Here is a 15,285-nt window from a genome sequence, read left to right as displayed (position 1 = left end):
CTCTGATTGTCTGAGAGCTATCTCTGGGCCCCCTCGGTAATGCACATCACTATAAGCCTTGCAAGCAATGTGACTAATGAGTTAGTTGCGGGATGATGCATTACGGAACGAGTAAAGATACTTGTCGGTAACGAGATTGAACTAGGTATGGTGATACCGACGATCGAATCTCGGGCAAGTAACATACCGATGACAAAGGGAACAACGTATGTTGTTATGCGGTTTGAACGATAAAGATCTTCGTAGAATATGTAGGAGCCAATATGAGCATCCAGGTTCCGCTATTGGTTATTGACCGAAGATGTGTCTCAGTCATCTCTACATAGTTCTCAAACCCGTAGGGTCCGCACGCTTAACGTTCGATGACAATTTGTGTTATGAGTTTATGTGATTTGATGACCGAAGGTTGTTCGGAGTCCCGGATGAGATCACGGACATGACGAGGAGTCTCGAAATGGTCAAGACATAAAGATCGATATATTGGACCATGTTATTCGGACACCGGAAGTGTTCCGGATGGTTTCGGGTAAAACCGGAGTGCCGGAGGGGTTACCGGAACCCCCCGGGGGAACTAATGGGCCACCATGGGCCTTGTTGGAGAGAGAGGAGGGCAGCGAGGGCAGGCCGCCCCCCTTGCAATCCGAATTGGACAAGGGAAGGGGGGGCGGCGCCCCCCTTTCCTTCTCCCTCTCTTCCTCTCCTTCCTTCCCCCTCTCTCCCTCTTGGTGGAATCCTACTAGGACTTGGAGTCCTAGTAGGACTCCCCTCCTTGGGCGCGCCCCCTAGGGCCGGCCGGCCTCCTCCCTCCCTCCTTTATATACATGGGGAGGGGGGCACCCTAGAACACACAAGTTGATCTTTTAGCCGTGTGCGGTGCCCCCCTCCATAGAAACACACCTCGGTCATATCATCGTAGTGCTTAGGTGAAGCTCTGCACTGGTAACTTCATCATCACCGTCACCACGCCGTCATGCTGACGAAACTCTCCCTCGGCCTCAACTGGATCAAGAGTTTAAGGGACGTCACCGAGCTAAACGTGTGCAGATCGCAGAGGTGCCGTGTGTTCGGTACTTGGATCGGTTGGATCGTAAAGACGTTCGACTACATCAACCGCGTTACTAACGATTCCGCTTTCGGTCTACGAGGGTATGTGGACACACTCTCCCCGCTCGTTGCTATGCTTCTCCTAGATAGATCTTGCATGATCGTATTTTTTTTTTTAATACTACATTGCCCAACATCGGGGCCATGTTCTCTATTAGTGGTAGACCTCCAGTGTGACCATACATAATAAACATAGCACGAAAGTCGGCACGAGATGGAACCTCGTCAAGAATGGAGCTCTTCATAGCCGAAATCAAATTCATGTCAAAAGTATTTTGTATGTTTGGGTTTCCATCCGTGTCAACACTACCATTGCACCTTGGTACCCTCAAGTGTATGTGCTTATTGTAGCATGTTTTGTGTGGAAGTAATGTATGTTAAACACCCTTGCAAGATACTAGGTAAGCCTCCTATTGGTCAAATATGCATGTCACTTATACAACCTTTTATGTGTTTTAAATATATAGTTTTACAAGGGTGCAAGATAATACTCCCTCTCTCTCAGTTTACAGGGCATGCATGTATCCTAGGTCGTCAATTTGACCAACCTAATACAAGTCATATATTAAAAAATATACCAATATAAACTTTAGATGTTCTATTTTAAAACGGTATAATTTTTGTGTTATATAGTTTATATTAGGGTGATAAAATTGGCAACCTAGTTATACGTGCAGGACTTGTAAACTGAAACGAAGGGAGTATTTATTTATGTATGCTTTGGAGTCGTTGACACCGTTTTATGAGTTCCCGCAGACCTGTAAACCCAATGAATTTTAAAAAAAAAATATGACCATCCTGATGTTGTTTCCAAGTTAGAGCCAAAATAATGCACCTTGAAAAAAAAATCTAAGGCTCTAGCGTGGTTGTCAAAAAGCCTCCTATTGTAGAAAAAAAAGGGTCAAAAGCCTCTTTTTTAGAAGTATATATCAAGTTAAAAAACGGTAAATCCTATTCGGTGTGCATTTCCTACGCAGTGCCCACACCCCTCATGTTCGCTTCCTCTTTTTTTTTTACCGGTTTTGAAAACCTTTTTCCTCTGCTTTTTCTTGGGCGGTTTTTTTTAGGATGGATGTTGTTTGGTTTTTTTTTTTTAATTCATGAAATTTTTTAAACTCACATTTTCTAGACTCATGAACTTTTTTCAAAATCACGAATATGTTTTAAATATATGAAATTATCGAACCTTTTCAACAAGCCCAAACAAATTGTTGCAATAGATGTCATTGGCCAGCCCACCAGGACGACCACTTTTTGGTTTGGGGGTCAGCGGAGGACTTGCAGACCGTTCCGACCTCGAATTGAGCGAGCCCCGTGTTGATCGTAGCCTCCCCCTTCATCTTCCTCCCCGCCGCAGCCCGGAAGCCATCGCCGACATGACTGGCCTCCATGACGAGCCCGCGACTAGCGAACCCCGGAGATCCAAGCGCCTCCAGCGGTCCATGCCCGAGGCGGCGCCTCCTCCTACACGCCGGGCCAGGCCCGCCGAGGGCCCGGCTCCTCCGCGCGAGGACGAGGCCTCCGTTCCTGCTGCGAGGGTCGCGCGATCATCTTCGCCCCTTTGCGGCGATTGGGGCTCGGAGGAAATCACCATGACTCCTCCTCCGGCACGCCGCGCCGAAGCTCCGATTCCTCCGCCCGAGCGTGAGGACTCGCCTGACTCGCCTCGCACCGCCTACGTGCTCCGCAACCGCCGAGTCCCGGATGCCGGCAACCCCAAGCCCGCCGCCCCTCCGTGCTTCGAGAAAAGGTATCTCTCTATATCTCCACCCCCGAAACGCAATCAATTCCATAACTTGATCTGCGCGATGTGCTGAATGCCTTGGATTTGGTTGACGGATGCTGAAATTCTGCTTCGTTGTGTGATTTTTGGGCAGATTGGTTTTACTATTGTGCTGACCACATGATGAAGCTTCAACCCCCTGACAATTGCTACTTCCTAGCTTTGTTGAATATACCAATGTTAGCTGTTACTCTCTCTGTCCCATAATATAAGAACGTTTCAAAATGTTCTTATATTATGGGACGGAGGGAGTAGTAAGAATTACTCCTGCAGACTCATACAATAGTATAAGTTGGAGCTGATATAGCATGAATCAACTATGCTGGGATAGCAGCTAAGGTCCAAAATTGTTTGTTTCATGCAACTTATCACCTTTTGAGTTCTGATATATTTTTTCAAAGACCTGGCGCTTGTATTCCCTTCTGTCAGATTCTCTTCATTGACTTGTGACAATAGCATTCAGTATTGAATCATACTAGTTGTTAATTTGATGGACATTTGAAATCAAGAAATGTGCGTGATGTTGACGCTTCTGCTCTTTCAGGGAAATTAAGCTGGATCAGCCACACTTATCCAAGAAGCAACTTAAGCGAGCTGAACTTTGGAACGCCCCAGCATGTGCGCGCAAGGGTTTGGAACGCTACAACGGCATGAATCAGGTTTTAATCTAACTGAAGTTTATAAACAGTGCATAGTGCCACTTTGTGACTGGGTGGTCATTCAGCTTTTATAGAGATCTTGTGAGCACCCTCTTATGTTTGTTTGTTATACTAATATTTTAGGGGGATGAGCACGAGCTGGTTGAAGCAGTGGGCGTCGAAAGCTTTTGCTACTGTGGTCCGTGGCTGCATGCAAATTTTCTTGCTAGGCGTAAAGGTGCCAGTAGCTGTGATGATCTTGTTCCCAAGTACTTCTTTGCTGAGCTGACAATCGATGCAGATGGTCTGTCGTGTGTTTCATGCTTCAAGTTTGACTCAGGTGTGCTAGCTTGTGTAGCTTGGAAATTTATTTTGATGAATTGTTTGTGGTTTTGTGGTGCTAATTGTATTTATTTCCTTAATTATACACCTGCAGTTGATTGGAGGAACTTTGGTGGATGTGGAGTGTGCCCCGCAACATTTGTCCATCCCGCTGGTGGTGGGTACATTGGTGCCCGGCCTGAACGGCGTCTTCAGCCTGCTCCCAGTGGTCTACAAATATCGTTTACTTTCTAAATGTTGGGTGTTAGAATCGGTGTCTGTTACTGCTCTGGTAAGCAGAATGGTTATCACATTTCTGAATGTTAATTAGTTGTTAAATTAGATAGTGAAGTCTGAAACTCGACTTTGGTAAGTCAGCTAGTGAAGGCTGAGATAGCACTTTGATGTTTACTCTGCCAACAAGTTCAGACTGTGGTAGAAGCCGCAGCTGCTAGCTAGGAGAAAGAGATCAAGTCGAAGGTCATGGAGAAAGCCCATATCATGAAAACTGAGCTCCAGATGATGGAAGAGACAACGCTTAGGCAGCAGCGACAACCCCGAGCAACGGCTGCAGGAGCTGGAGCGTGAAAAGGCGGACGCTTGTCAGCATGTACAGTAGTATGACTATCAGAGATGTGCCCCGAGGAGATGAGCCCCAACCCTTATTAAAACTGGGAGTTCGGAGCTTGTTCCCCTGCAGTAGATTATTTATTTTAGCTTTTGTTGGTTGGTTGTCGCCGATCACCTATGTCGTGACGACGATGCATTTCATGTCTATAATGCATTCTGTAGTCTATGTGAATCATTAGCTATTCTGGTTTTGCAATGCCTGACGATGTAACGATGTAGCATTAGAGAATTGTGGGATAACCCTATTTGTAGGGTCGCATTGGCGTCTGAAGAATAACTGGTCACATTGAACTACTGCGTACGATTTTTTTGTGTAAGAATAGCATTGTTCTTTCTTTTTCTGACCCAAGTTGGGGTACGTTTTTTTTAGACGATGTTATATTGAGGTTATGGTGCATCGTCACCTCTGGATTTGAAATCACTGCTTGTCTTTCCATGAATGTGTCGATGTAAGAACAATATGCAAATAACCATAAGAATAAAAAAAATTTCAAAGTAGTACTAGCAAGTATACCAGGTGGAGCTAAGTCTAAGAAAATACTCCCTCCGTTCCCAAATATAAGTTCTTTTGAGATTCCAACAAGTGACTACATACGGAGCAAATTGAGTGAATCTACACTCTAAAATATGTCTACATATATCCGTATGTTATAGTCGTACTCATTTGAAATGTCTTAAAAGACTTATATTTAGGAACGGAGGGAGTAGTATCTTGCAGTTGTTAATTTCGTCTTCGAAATAGTACCATCAAACTATCTTTGTCGGCAATCAATACCACAAAAAAAAACTTTAAGCCATGTCCAATGCACTTGTTGCTCAAATGGAGCGACAAGTAATTCCGGACGGAGGTGGTACCATTTTAAGGACACTTGAGCAAATAATAAAAACTGAGAATTCACTTAAGTTTAGAACTCTTACTTCTCGAGAGGTAAGAAGGGCGAAGCTTTTTTGCCCACCTCCTATTGCCAACCCTAGCCGCTGGCACCAAAGGTCTTTTCCACGTCGCCGCCTCGGTCCCCTTCCTCTTCTCCACCTAGCGACCTCGATGGTGGCAAGAGGAGTGGGACCCTTCTGCCTCATTTTTCTTTTCTTTATGTGTCGTTTTCATAGCGGCATCCACGAGGTTGTGGCGGCAACAATGACGTGTTGGAATAAGGTCTCTTCGACATCTACCTACCTCGGCGATGTCTGGTCCGGCGTCGACGAAGAGCCTATGAAAGTTTATGTTGCCAGATCTGTTGCCATTCTTCGGATTTTGGCAGTTGGTGTGTGTAAGGGCATATTTATCCCTTAGTAGTTTTGGTGATTGATGACAATGCTTTTCCGGACTAATCGTGTGCAGTGAGCTTTTCAAACATACCATGTCTAAGCACAAGACGATTTGGTGCCCCTCGGAGCTTATTGAAGACGGTGTTTCTCTTCGTTTCTTTTTGGTGGATTTGAGTCGTAGGAAAGCCGTACTATTAAGAGGGGGTCCGCGTTGGAAATGTTTGGGTGGAATCATCACGTACACGTCTATTCTTTTTGCACCACCTTTCCCTTTGGCTCTTTGGAGCATCCTCCGTTTCTTCGTGTTTATGCAAAAAGAAGGATTCCTAGGGAAAGTCCTATTATGAGCCCGAGCTGAGATGGTCTCGCTATCCTTCCCGTCCAAGCGCTTCCAGATTCGCATTGCACCAGGTATACGACAGTGTATTCAAAGTAATATATGCATCGATATTCCAGGGCGTGGCCCACCTACCTACCAGCATTAATGTGACGTCTCCGCTACCCGTTTGCCGGCTTGGAGTCTTCTTAACGATATAGGTCGTTACCCTACCGTTCTGAACCAACAGACGCCGTCTTCATCGGTCCATTTACTCCCACCTGTTCTTGCCTGTACACATTGGCAAACTCTGCAACTGTGAAGTGCGGAGTATAACGAATAATTCCTCTGCACCCAAATCCAAATTCAGTAACTCCCTGTTCTACAGCATGAAAAACAGTTTTCCATGCAGACATCGCAAAAGCAGACCAAAATGCGGCAGCACAAACAATCTTCAGTAATCTACAGAAAGACCTGTGCACCTCATCACCTCTCAGATTGCCCACACACAGAGATCGTGAAAACAAACCACATAGCATTCCCTTGGAGAGTACATGCATAGGAGCTCAACGGTGCAACAACAGCAGATCAATACAACACCAAAACAATACATCTGAAATGGATCATCGTCAGTTACGACTCTAAAAAATGTATCTCGAATTACATAATGAACAGTTCAGATCCGCACTCACAACTTTCCCTTCGCTGCAGTCCAAATCACATTCAGCTTCCTCTGCATGTACATTCTGATGTGTCAGTACGAGAATGGATTCCTATACATTTGATCCATATGATAATGGGCCAGGTGTGCTGGCAGTACACTTCCTTTGTCCACCTCTTCACTATATGTTTGACTGGAATCTGATTCACACAGATAAAATCAATGGCTTACATTTCAGGAAACAATATCTTTTGTGGTTCAGTCCATGACATCATCCTAGTGCCAATGTGCTATGGGGTGGATTCATAGTGATATTACCTTCAAAACATGGCAGCACAACAGCCCGATATGTGGAAACTGCCCACACTCGCAATCAAACTCCTCGACCTTGTGTTCTCAACTCCGTACTTACCCTGCAAGAATAGGACAGTTCATTGATAAAACTAAACAAAGTTTCAAACCATACGGGGACACATTTTCATGGTACTCACCAAGCATCCGCAGACGATATCCTGCATGCAATACGTCCTCTCCACACTCAATCTGCTCTTCCAATAACTTATGCCAAAATCTTTCTCCCATGAATATATGTTGTAAAAATTGTACGCCTCTCCGAGGGAGTCGAAACTTGTACCTACTGTGGTACAATCACGTTCTCTGTAGGGTTCTATGCAAAACCCCTTATGGCTTTTAGGCAGTCACGCGTGACGGGCACGGTGTCCTGCAAGGCGCTGCTGCACCTATGATTGTTCGGAAACAAAAGGCAGTCACGTGCGACGGGCATGGTGTCTTTACCCTGCAAGCCAACTTTGTTTTTTTGGGGGAAGCAATAGCTTATATTACTTGACCAACAACAGCAAGTTCATGCTGTATACAATTGTTCAGAGATGCCGGCACCTAGTAGAACCGCGCACACTCCGGCAAGGAGCTAGAAGCATGTTTGGCAGTTAAATGTGCAGCTAAATTTAACTCAGGCCTTACAAAGCTGAACTGGAAATGAGAAAAAGAACCACTGAGCCCTTGGATTTCAAAGAGAATAGGTAGAACAGAAGCACGATTCTTCTTGTGGCTTTTCCATATCTCAATCAAACCGTCACAATCTGTTTTCAGGTGAACATTTGTTTAATAATCTCTAATGGGTTTAAACTTTTTACTATCGACTATACTAAAAAAATCATCATTTCACAGAATAAAAACATGACTCAACCGAATAGCATTTTCATAATGTACATGAGCAATACTTACCGGAACATTCGAGACTTTCATGGGGATATAAAGCTACGTTTGGTCATCCATCAAGCAGAGCCGAAAGAGAACAGAGATGGCTTCAAAAGTTCAAATCCTTGACAGAAGGTGCTCTGAGATTCTTCCTGAACTTGTTGTGGCTATCATTGGGACGCACTCTCCACCTTTAGTAAATAAAAAATATGCATATATATGCAGAGTAAGAAGATAGATTTTGTTCATCGATCTTACCTATAAAGCAATCAACATACAAAACAAAGGCAAATATAGCAATGTTCAAGAAAGCGTTTTTAGGCGCCGCTTAAGCGCGCTTAAGCGCTAAGCAACAGCTAAACGCTTCGCTTCTGCCCTAGGCGGAAGTTTTAGCGTTAAGCGAAAAAAAGCGGGATGTAGCAGCCGCTTTAGCGCTGAGCGCTGGCTAAGCGGTCGCTGAGCGCGCTTAATCGTTCAAAAAGCGAGGAATGGGCCACGGGCTGGAGGTAAAAGGTGGGTATGAAGGCCTGGCCCAATACTTGCCTGTTCGGCTAGGGTTTACTGGGTTAGAAGGGGAGGGGAGAAGAGACCTCCAGTCCAGCTGCTCATGTTCTACATCCAACTCAGCTCCATGCATTCTTCCTCCTTGTCCCCGGACTGAATCTGAACTACTGCTTGGGCTGGGTTGGGGCTGTTGTTTGGCTGCTGCTGCTGCTTGCCTGCAGCTGCCATTTATCTTATATGCTCTAAGACAATATTATGCATTTATGCTTGGTGTGTGAACCACTGAACCTTATCCTTATGTGTTATTTGGCTATTTGTTGTGGTGTGTGAACCACTGAACCTCAACCTTATATGCTATTTCAGATTTTCAGTTACCTACGTGCTATATTTCCTGTTTTCTTGTACATATTATTCAAAAACAGCCAAATTCTGGCCAATTAAAAAACGCTTAATCCCGGTTAAGCTGCGCTTAAGCGGTCATTGCGCTAAGCTGTGGCCTTCCGCTCCGCTTACGCTTACCGCTTTCTTGAACATTGAAATATAGCATGATTTTTTCTAATCGCAGGGAGCAATCAGCCTACCAACACAGGCACATATCTATGAATTTTCAAAATGCATACACCAAACATACTGCAAACAACAGTACATAATTTAGTAATTTCCTTACTACAGAGATCAACCAGCCAGAAAGCACAGGCTCTTGTATAGTAACAATTATCTAAATACAGGGAGCAAACAGTCTGCAACCACCAGTACATAAATCAGAAATCTTTTCACTACAGAGAGTAATCAGCCTGCATTTGTACTTTCCGAGACTACAGGCGCCTGAATTTTGTGAATGCAGAGAACAAATCAGCATGCAAACACAGGCACATACAGCAGGAAATTTATTAATGCAGACAGCAACCCGCACTTGCTCTAACTGCATGATATATTCAGTCATTTCTACTTCCATTTTCTAAGTCACAGAATATCGGATGGAAGGCAAAGTTGCTACTTCACCAACCTTTTGTTCCACCCCGGTGCTTGGGGTTTCATCTTCCCCGTCCATAGCTTCGACCTTGGTGGCGAGCTCTCCCTTCTGTTCGCCCCCGCCTCCTCCGCCAAGAAGATTTTTGCTTTGCTGTTGTCCACCGCCGTTGCGCTGCCTCCCGCTCCGCCTGCGGTGCCACTTGCAGATCCGCCACGGCAGATGTCGTGGATCTAAGACTGACAGTAGAATGGGAGGTAGGTATGTAGAGGCAAGATCCTAGCTATGGCGAAGTTGTACACACGAGTTTTACGAGTTCAGGCCCTTCTCAGAAGAAGTAACAGCCCTACGTCTCGTAGCCCGGAGGCGGTCAACTGGATTATGCGTGTGTGTGTGTGTGTGTGTTACAGGGGGTGCGAACCCTTGTGCCTGTGGAGGGGGGTGGCTTATATAGAGTGCGCCAGGACCCCAGCCAGCCCACGTTACAAGGGGTTTAATGTACATCAAGAGGGGGGCGTTACTGGTAACGCTAGTAATAAAGAGACATAATGACCATTAAAGCTATGATGTAATGTCCGACCGTTGCAGTGCGGAGTGCTTTAGATCTTCTGGCGGTCGAGTGACAGTCTCCATGGTCGAGTGACTTCAAGTCTTCCGAGTGGAATGCCTCATGGTCGGGTGGATGATGAATCCTCTTCGAATGCTTCTGGTTTTAGGATGATGTCCTAGGGGAGGGTGTCTAGGTAAGGCCTATGACCCTACCCTAGGTACATAGCTTCGTCATTAGCCCCCGAATGGTTCAGGGTTCGAGTGGAGAAGGAGTTGATAAACTCTCCGATTCAACTTTTGCGCTTCGGAAACGTCTGGTCCTGGGATCAAATGAACAATCATGATGACTTCAACTTCTTGTTCAGTCGCCTTGATCCATTCTTGGTTTTGTCGAGTGAACTTTCATTGTTAAGCTTCGAGTGTTGATATGGGAAAAATCTTCCGTCTGACGGGTTGTTCTGCTGTCTGCGGATTTCGCGGGATTCGAATTTCGGGAAGCACGCCGGGCGGAGGTGGCCGCAGTAATCGGGATGGATTAGGCAGGGCCGCCTTGATCTCAGCGCCGCCTTTTTCGCCACGTATCGCGTGCGTGACTGTTGCGGGATTTGATCGGATCACCTGGGCCCACGAGTCAGCCACTCGGAAGCGACCTCATATAAGGCGTCGGACGGGGGTTTTCGCACAGTGCGTTCCCATTATTCCCCTTCCTCCTCCGCTTTCTCCACCGCATCTGCCTCTGCTCTCGGCGTCGTCGCTCCGTTTGAACCCGGACTGCTGCAATGGGGAAGGAGAAGACGGTGGCGTTGGAGCGCGCGAAGAAAGCGACGGCGAAGGCGAAGGGGAAGAAGACCAGCCGGGGCGGATCTTCGTCGAGGTCCGGCCTGCCGCCCGGCTAGATCCAGGGGGACTAGATTCGCTCGGCGATCCGTCAAGACGACATCGACGATCTGGTCGAGGGGGGACTGATCCCCCACCAATCGGCGCGGCTCCCGGGGGAGGAGACCGAGCCGCGACCGCGGGAGGGTGAGTGCGTTCTCCTCGCTACTCACGTCTACCGCGGGTTTTCTTTGCCTCCCCATCCTTTCTTTCGAGGTTTCTTGAACTTCTTTGGGGCGCAACTCCACCACTTTTCCCCAAACACCATCGTGTATCTTGCTGCTTTCGTGTCCATGTGCGAGAACTTCCTGGGTTGTCGACCACACTGGGGTCTCTTCAAGCACATATTCACATGTCGTTCTCAGTCGGTCAAGAAGGCCAACCCGAGTGACGAGAGGACGCATGTGATCCAGATGTGCGGGGGTCTTGGAATTCAGATGAGGGGTAAAAGCTCTTTCCCAGCCATGATCCTTCCCGAGTCAGTCCGAGGGTGGCAGTCGACCTGGTTCTACTGCAAGGACCAGCCAACTCCAGGACAGTCGACTGGACTTCCCCCCTTTTCCATGGCCCGAGTGGAGAAGCCCTCCGCCTTGAAAGTGACCCCAGAGGAGAAAGCGCAGGTGAAGGTGTTGGTCGAGCGAGTAGTTCAGCTTGTCCATGATGGGGTAACCGGCATGGATCTGTTGGAGGTCTTCCTCAGGCGACGCATTCAACCGCATCAAGCTCGTCCGATGTGGATGTATTCGGGCACTGACTACACCACTCGGATCCATCCAGAGGAAGTCGATGAAGCTACGTTGGAGGGGTGGCTGAGGGGTATTACTGGAAACAAAGATAACCCTAGGGGATCCAGGAGGATCCCTCCACTCAACAACACGTACGAAACAGACAAGGTACAACTCCAAATGGTCGAGTCTCTTCCTGATTTATCAAGTAACTGTTTGCTGTCACCCGACTGATTTCTGTCTTGATTGTTGTCTTCCAGGCCCTGACTGAGATGTACTCGATGCCCAACGGGGAGTAGGAGCAGGTGTAGGAGATATGCCCTAGAGGCAATAATAAATGATATTATTTATCTCCGAGTTCATAATTATGTTTATGTTCCATGCTATAACTGCAATGATTCTCGAGTCTGCAATATCCACGAGGCTCGGAGGAAGACTCAAATGCACGTGTGGAATAATAAACGGTAAAAAGTATTCCTAGTCTGGCCTCTAAGACTAGCTCAAGTGTTGCATGATGATTCTGTTTTCCTGGTCATGGGCATGTCTATGCCAGCAACTTTGAGGGCACAATGTTAAGAGAACATTTGTGTTGAATCGACCCGGATTGATGTTATGCTATGAGATTCATTCGTCACAAGTTTATTGGTACATAACACAGAGATGGTTAACGTTTGCATGATTCCTTAGACCATGAGAGTATCGAGTTTCTTCATGCTTGCTTCATGAACTTTGGGGTTTGTTAAACGTCATCCGTAAATGGGTGGCTATTACGGCGGCTTACGGGTTCATGGAAAAGTGTGTCAAGTAACTTGATAGCTCAAGATTGGGATTTGCTCCTCCGACGATGGAGAGATATCTCTGGGCCCTCTCGGTGTTACGGTATCCATCATCGTCTGGCCAGACACTTTGTGATTTGATCACGGGGATGCCGGAACACGATAACGAGAAAAGAGAACAATACCGGTAACGAGGTAACTAGCATAGTGGACAAGTTGTTGATCCACAGGAATGCCAACATGTCTCACCTCGGGTATTTGTAACATATCGCGAAGCAACAGGAATAGCACACGGCAACTGGAGGTTCACTCGAATATTTATTCGTGTGGGTATAGGGGTCAATATGGGTGTCCACGGCTCCGATGTTGATCATTGATCGGAAGGGGTTCCGGGTCATGTCTATACTTCACCGAACCTATAAGGTCACACGCTTAAGGGTCATCTATCTGCTGAATACTAGACAGGGAGTCTGAGAGAAAATCACCGAAAAAGTTTCGGACACCGAAAAGTTTCGGACAGCGGAATCGTACCGCAGAGAGAGGTCATCGGATAAGTTTCGATGAAACCGAAAAGTTGTTTCGGGATACACCATTAAGTCAAATTGGTTTCAGCACATGCCTGATAATTCTTGGAGGATGCCAGAATCATTCTGGAAGCTTTTTGGAATTTTCTGAGATAAAACCGGAAATGTTCCGGAGCTGCCGGAGCCACTTCAGATGCGTTTCGCAGATGAAAATCACTAAAACCGGAATTGTTTCGGAACGCGTTGAAAATCATTTTAGTGGGTACTGGAAATGTTCTTAGCCCACATAAATATTTTCAGTTCGATCAGACGCTGAAAAATGTCATCGTGAATAGTGAAAATCAGCTTTATGGTTACTTTATGGAAAGCCACCTTTTGGGGCTTTGCTCCAAAAGATCTTGGGGATGACATGGATGGATAGGAGCCATTTTTTGGGCCCCTCATGGGGGTGTGGCCGGCCACATGAGGTATCCCCCCTTGGGGACCCTCTTGTTCCTTGGTTTCACTCCTAGGTCCTTGTGGAAGGACTTCATTCATGTGCATTTTGGGTTTTTTGTGAAACTACCCTACCCCCTTGGGATTTCCTATAAATAGAGGTGGAGGGGCAGCCCTCCACACTCATCCCTTGCTCTCATACACATGCCATGCATTATCTGGCTTCTTCTCTCCCTCCCACGAAAAGAGTTTCGTAGAGCCGTAAGGCTGTCTGGGTTCCGGCAGGAACTAGTTCTGGACGGCGAAGCCCTGCTGGATAGATGACACCGTATGTGTGCAACTCTGTAGAGAGATCGTAGTTTCGGTCTTAGTTCGTGAGTGCCTCCCGAAGGGCTGTCCGTGTGACCGTCCGAGTTTCGAAGGTCCTCCCGAAGGGCTGTCCGAGTGACCGTTCGAGTTTCGAAGGTCCTCCCGAAGGGCTGTCCGCGACACCGTCCGGGGGGGCTGTTCGACCGCCTCCCGGAGGGCTGTCTGAGGAGCAGATGAGGGTACACATCCTCGCGGTTGGGAGGTTGTAAATCCTAGCTGCGGGGATCTGCACCGCCGATCGTCATCGACTCTACTTCCCGCTGCGCTACGAGTCGGTAACGAAAAAAGATCAAACCATGTATGCAGTCTCCATAGTGGTCCTGGGCTGGTGCATAGGTCGGAAATTTTTTGTTTTCTGCTGCATTCCCCTACAGTGGCATCAAGAGCCGTGCTATGCGTAGATGCAGGTTTCGATCTAGAATACATGGAGATGTATGGGTATTGCATAATATAATTAGGTAGTAGATGAGATCTATTGCTGAAAATTATTTATGCGGGTGACAGATGAAATCTGTTACCCGAGGTTCTTGTTGCTTCCCTAGAATTTGCGTTTGCTCAATCTCGAGGCAGCATGGTGGAATTTGACAAAGTTCTGGCAATCCGTGATCCTGATTGATCATGGAAGTGCTATCAGTTCTTTGGGTTCTGCCGTAGTCAAAAGAAAGATGAAATTCGCAGATGAAAGGGCATTGCAGATATGATCTGCACGGGGGTCATGCGTATGACGAAGTTTAGTATGGGGCTCGAGATTTAATTATCCCGTGTTTCATACACCCCGAGATGTTAATCTAGCAACCTGAATAATCATACTTGATGATAAAACGTTGGTAGCTGCGGTTTAAGTCAAAACCTTAGAAGCCACGTAAAATAAAATTTTGCATAAACCTATTAGAGGCGTCTAACTTTGTTTTGCAGGATGTGCATGTGATGTGGTATAGCAGTGCTCATACTAATTCGATTATGTATGAGATGACTATATGATGTAATTTGATTAACATGACCTACGTGTCATGATTCGGCATGATGGCTGGAGCCATATGATTGCATTTTAATGACCTGCGTGTCAACCTTGTTGTAATGCATTATTTTGTTAGCTATAGAGATAGCAATATTATCTGGTGCATCGACAAGGTGGTGGCAATCTTCGTGAAGGTGACCACCGACGCGAATGCCGAAGACGAAGAAATGAAATACTTCTCCGTCAGAAAGGGCTATACCATATCATGCTATTATGAATTGCCTGAGATGTTTATCCCTTATGATGCACCCTTCTTGATTGCGCGGTAGTCGCTTTTATTAGGGTGATCTCTCACTTAAAATATCAAGTAGTTAGTGTTCTCCCAAGTGTAGCACCGTCACGGCACCTATCTTTTTGGGGTGCGCCATGGATGCATGGGTACGAACGATTAGAGAAGTGTGAGGCGGGTGAGGTCAGACCTCGCAGCAAGATCACTTGGTTGTCTTGACGTTCATGGCAGGATCGTCCTGAGCTCGGAACACACGCATCGAAAGATGAGCAAGAGTCACATAGAGATGTGATCGGCAAGTTGGCCTACCGATTAAAATTCCCGTTATGAGATGATGATTCTATGGCGATGAATTGAAGTCTGGATCTTG

The sequence above is a fragment of the Aegilops tauschii genome, chromosome 6 (assembly GCF_002575655.3).
Source record: "Aegilops tauschii subsp. strangulata cultivar AL8/78 chromosome 6, Aet v6.0, whole genome shotgun sequence".
Classification (NCBI taxonomy): Eukaryota; Viridiplantae; Streptophyta; class Magnoliopsida; order Poales; family Poaceae; genus Aegilops; species Aegilops tauschii.
This window is presented reverse-complemented; position numbering follows the sequence as displayed.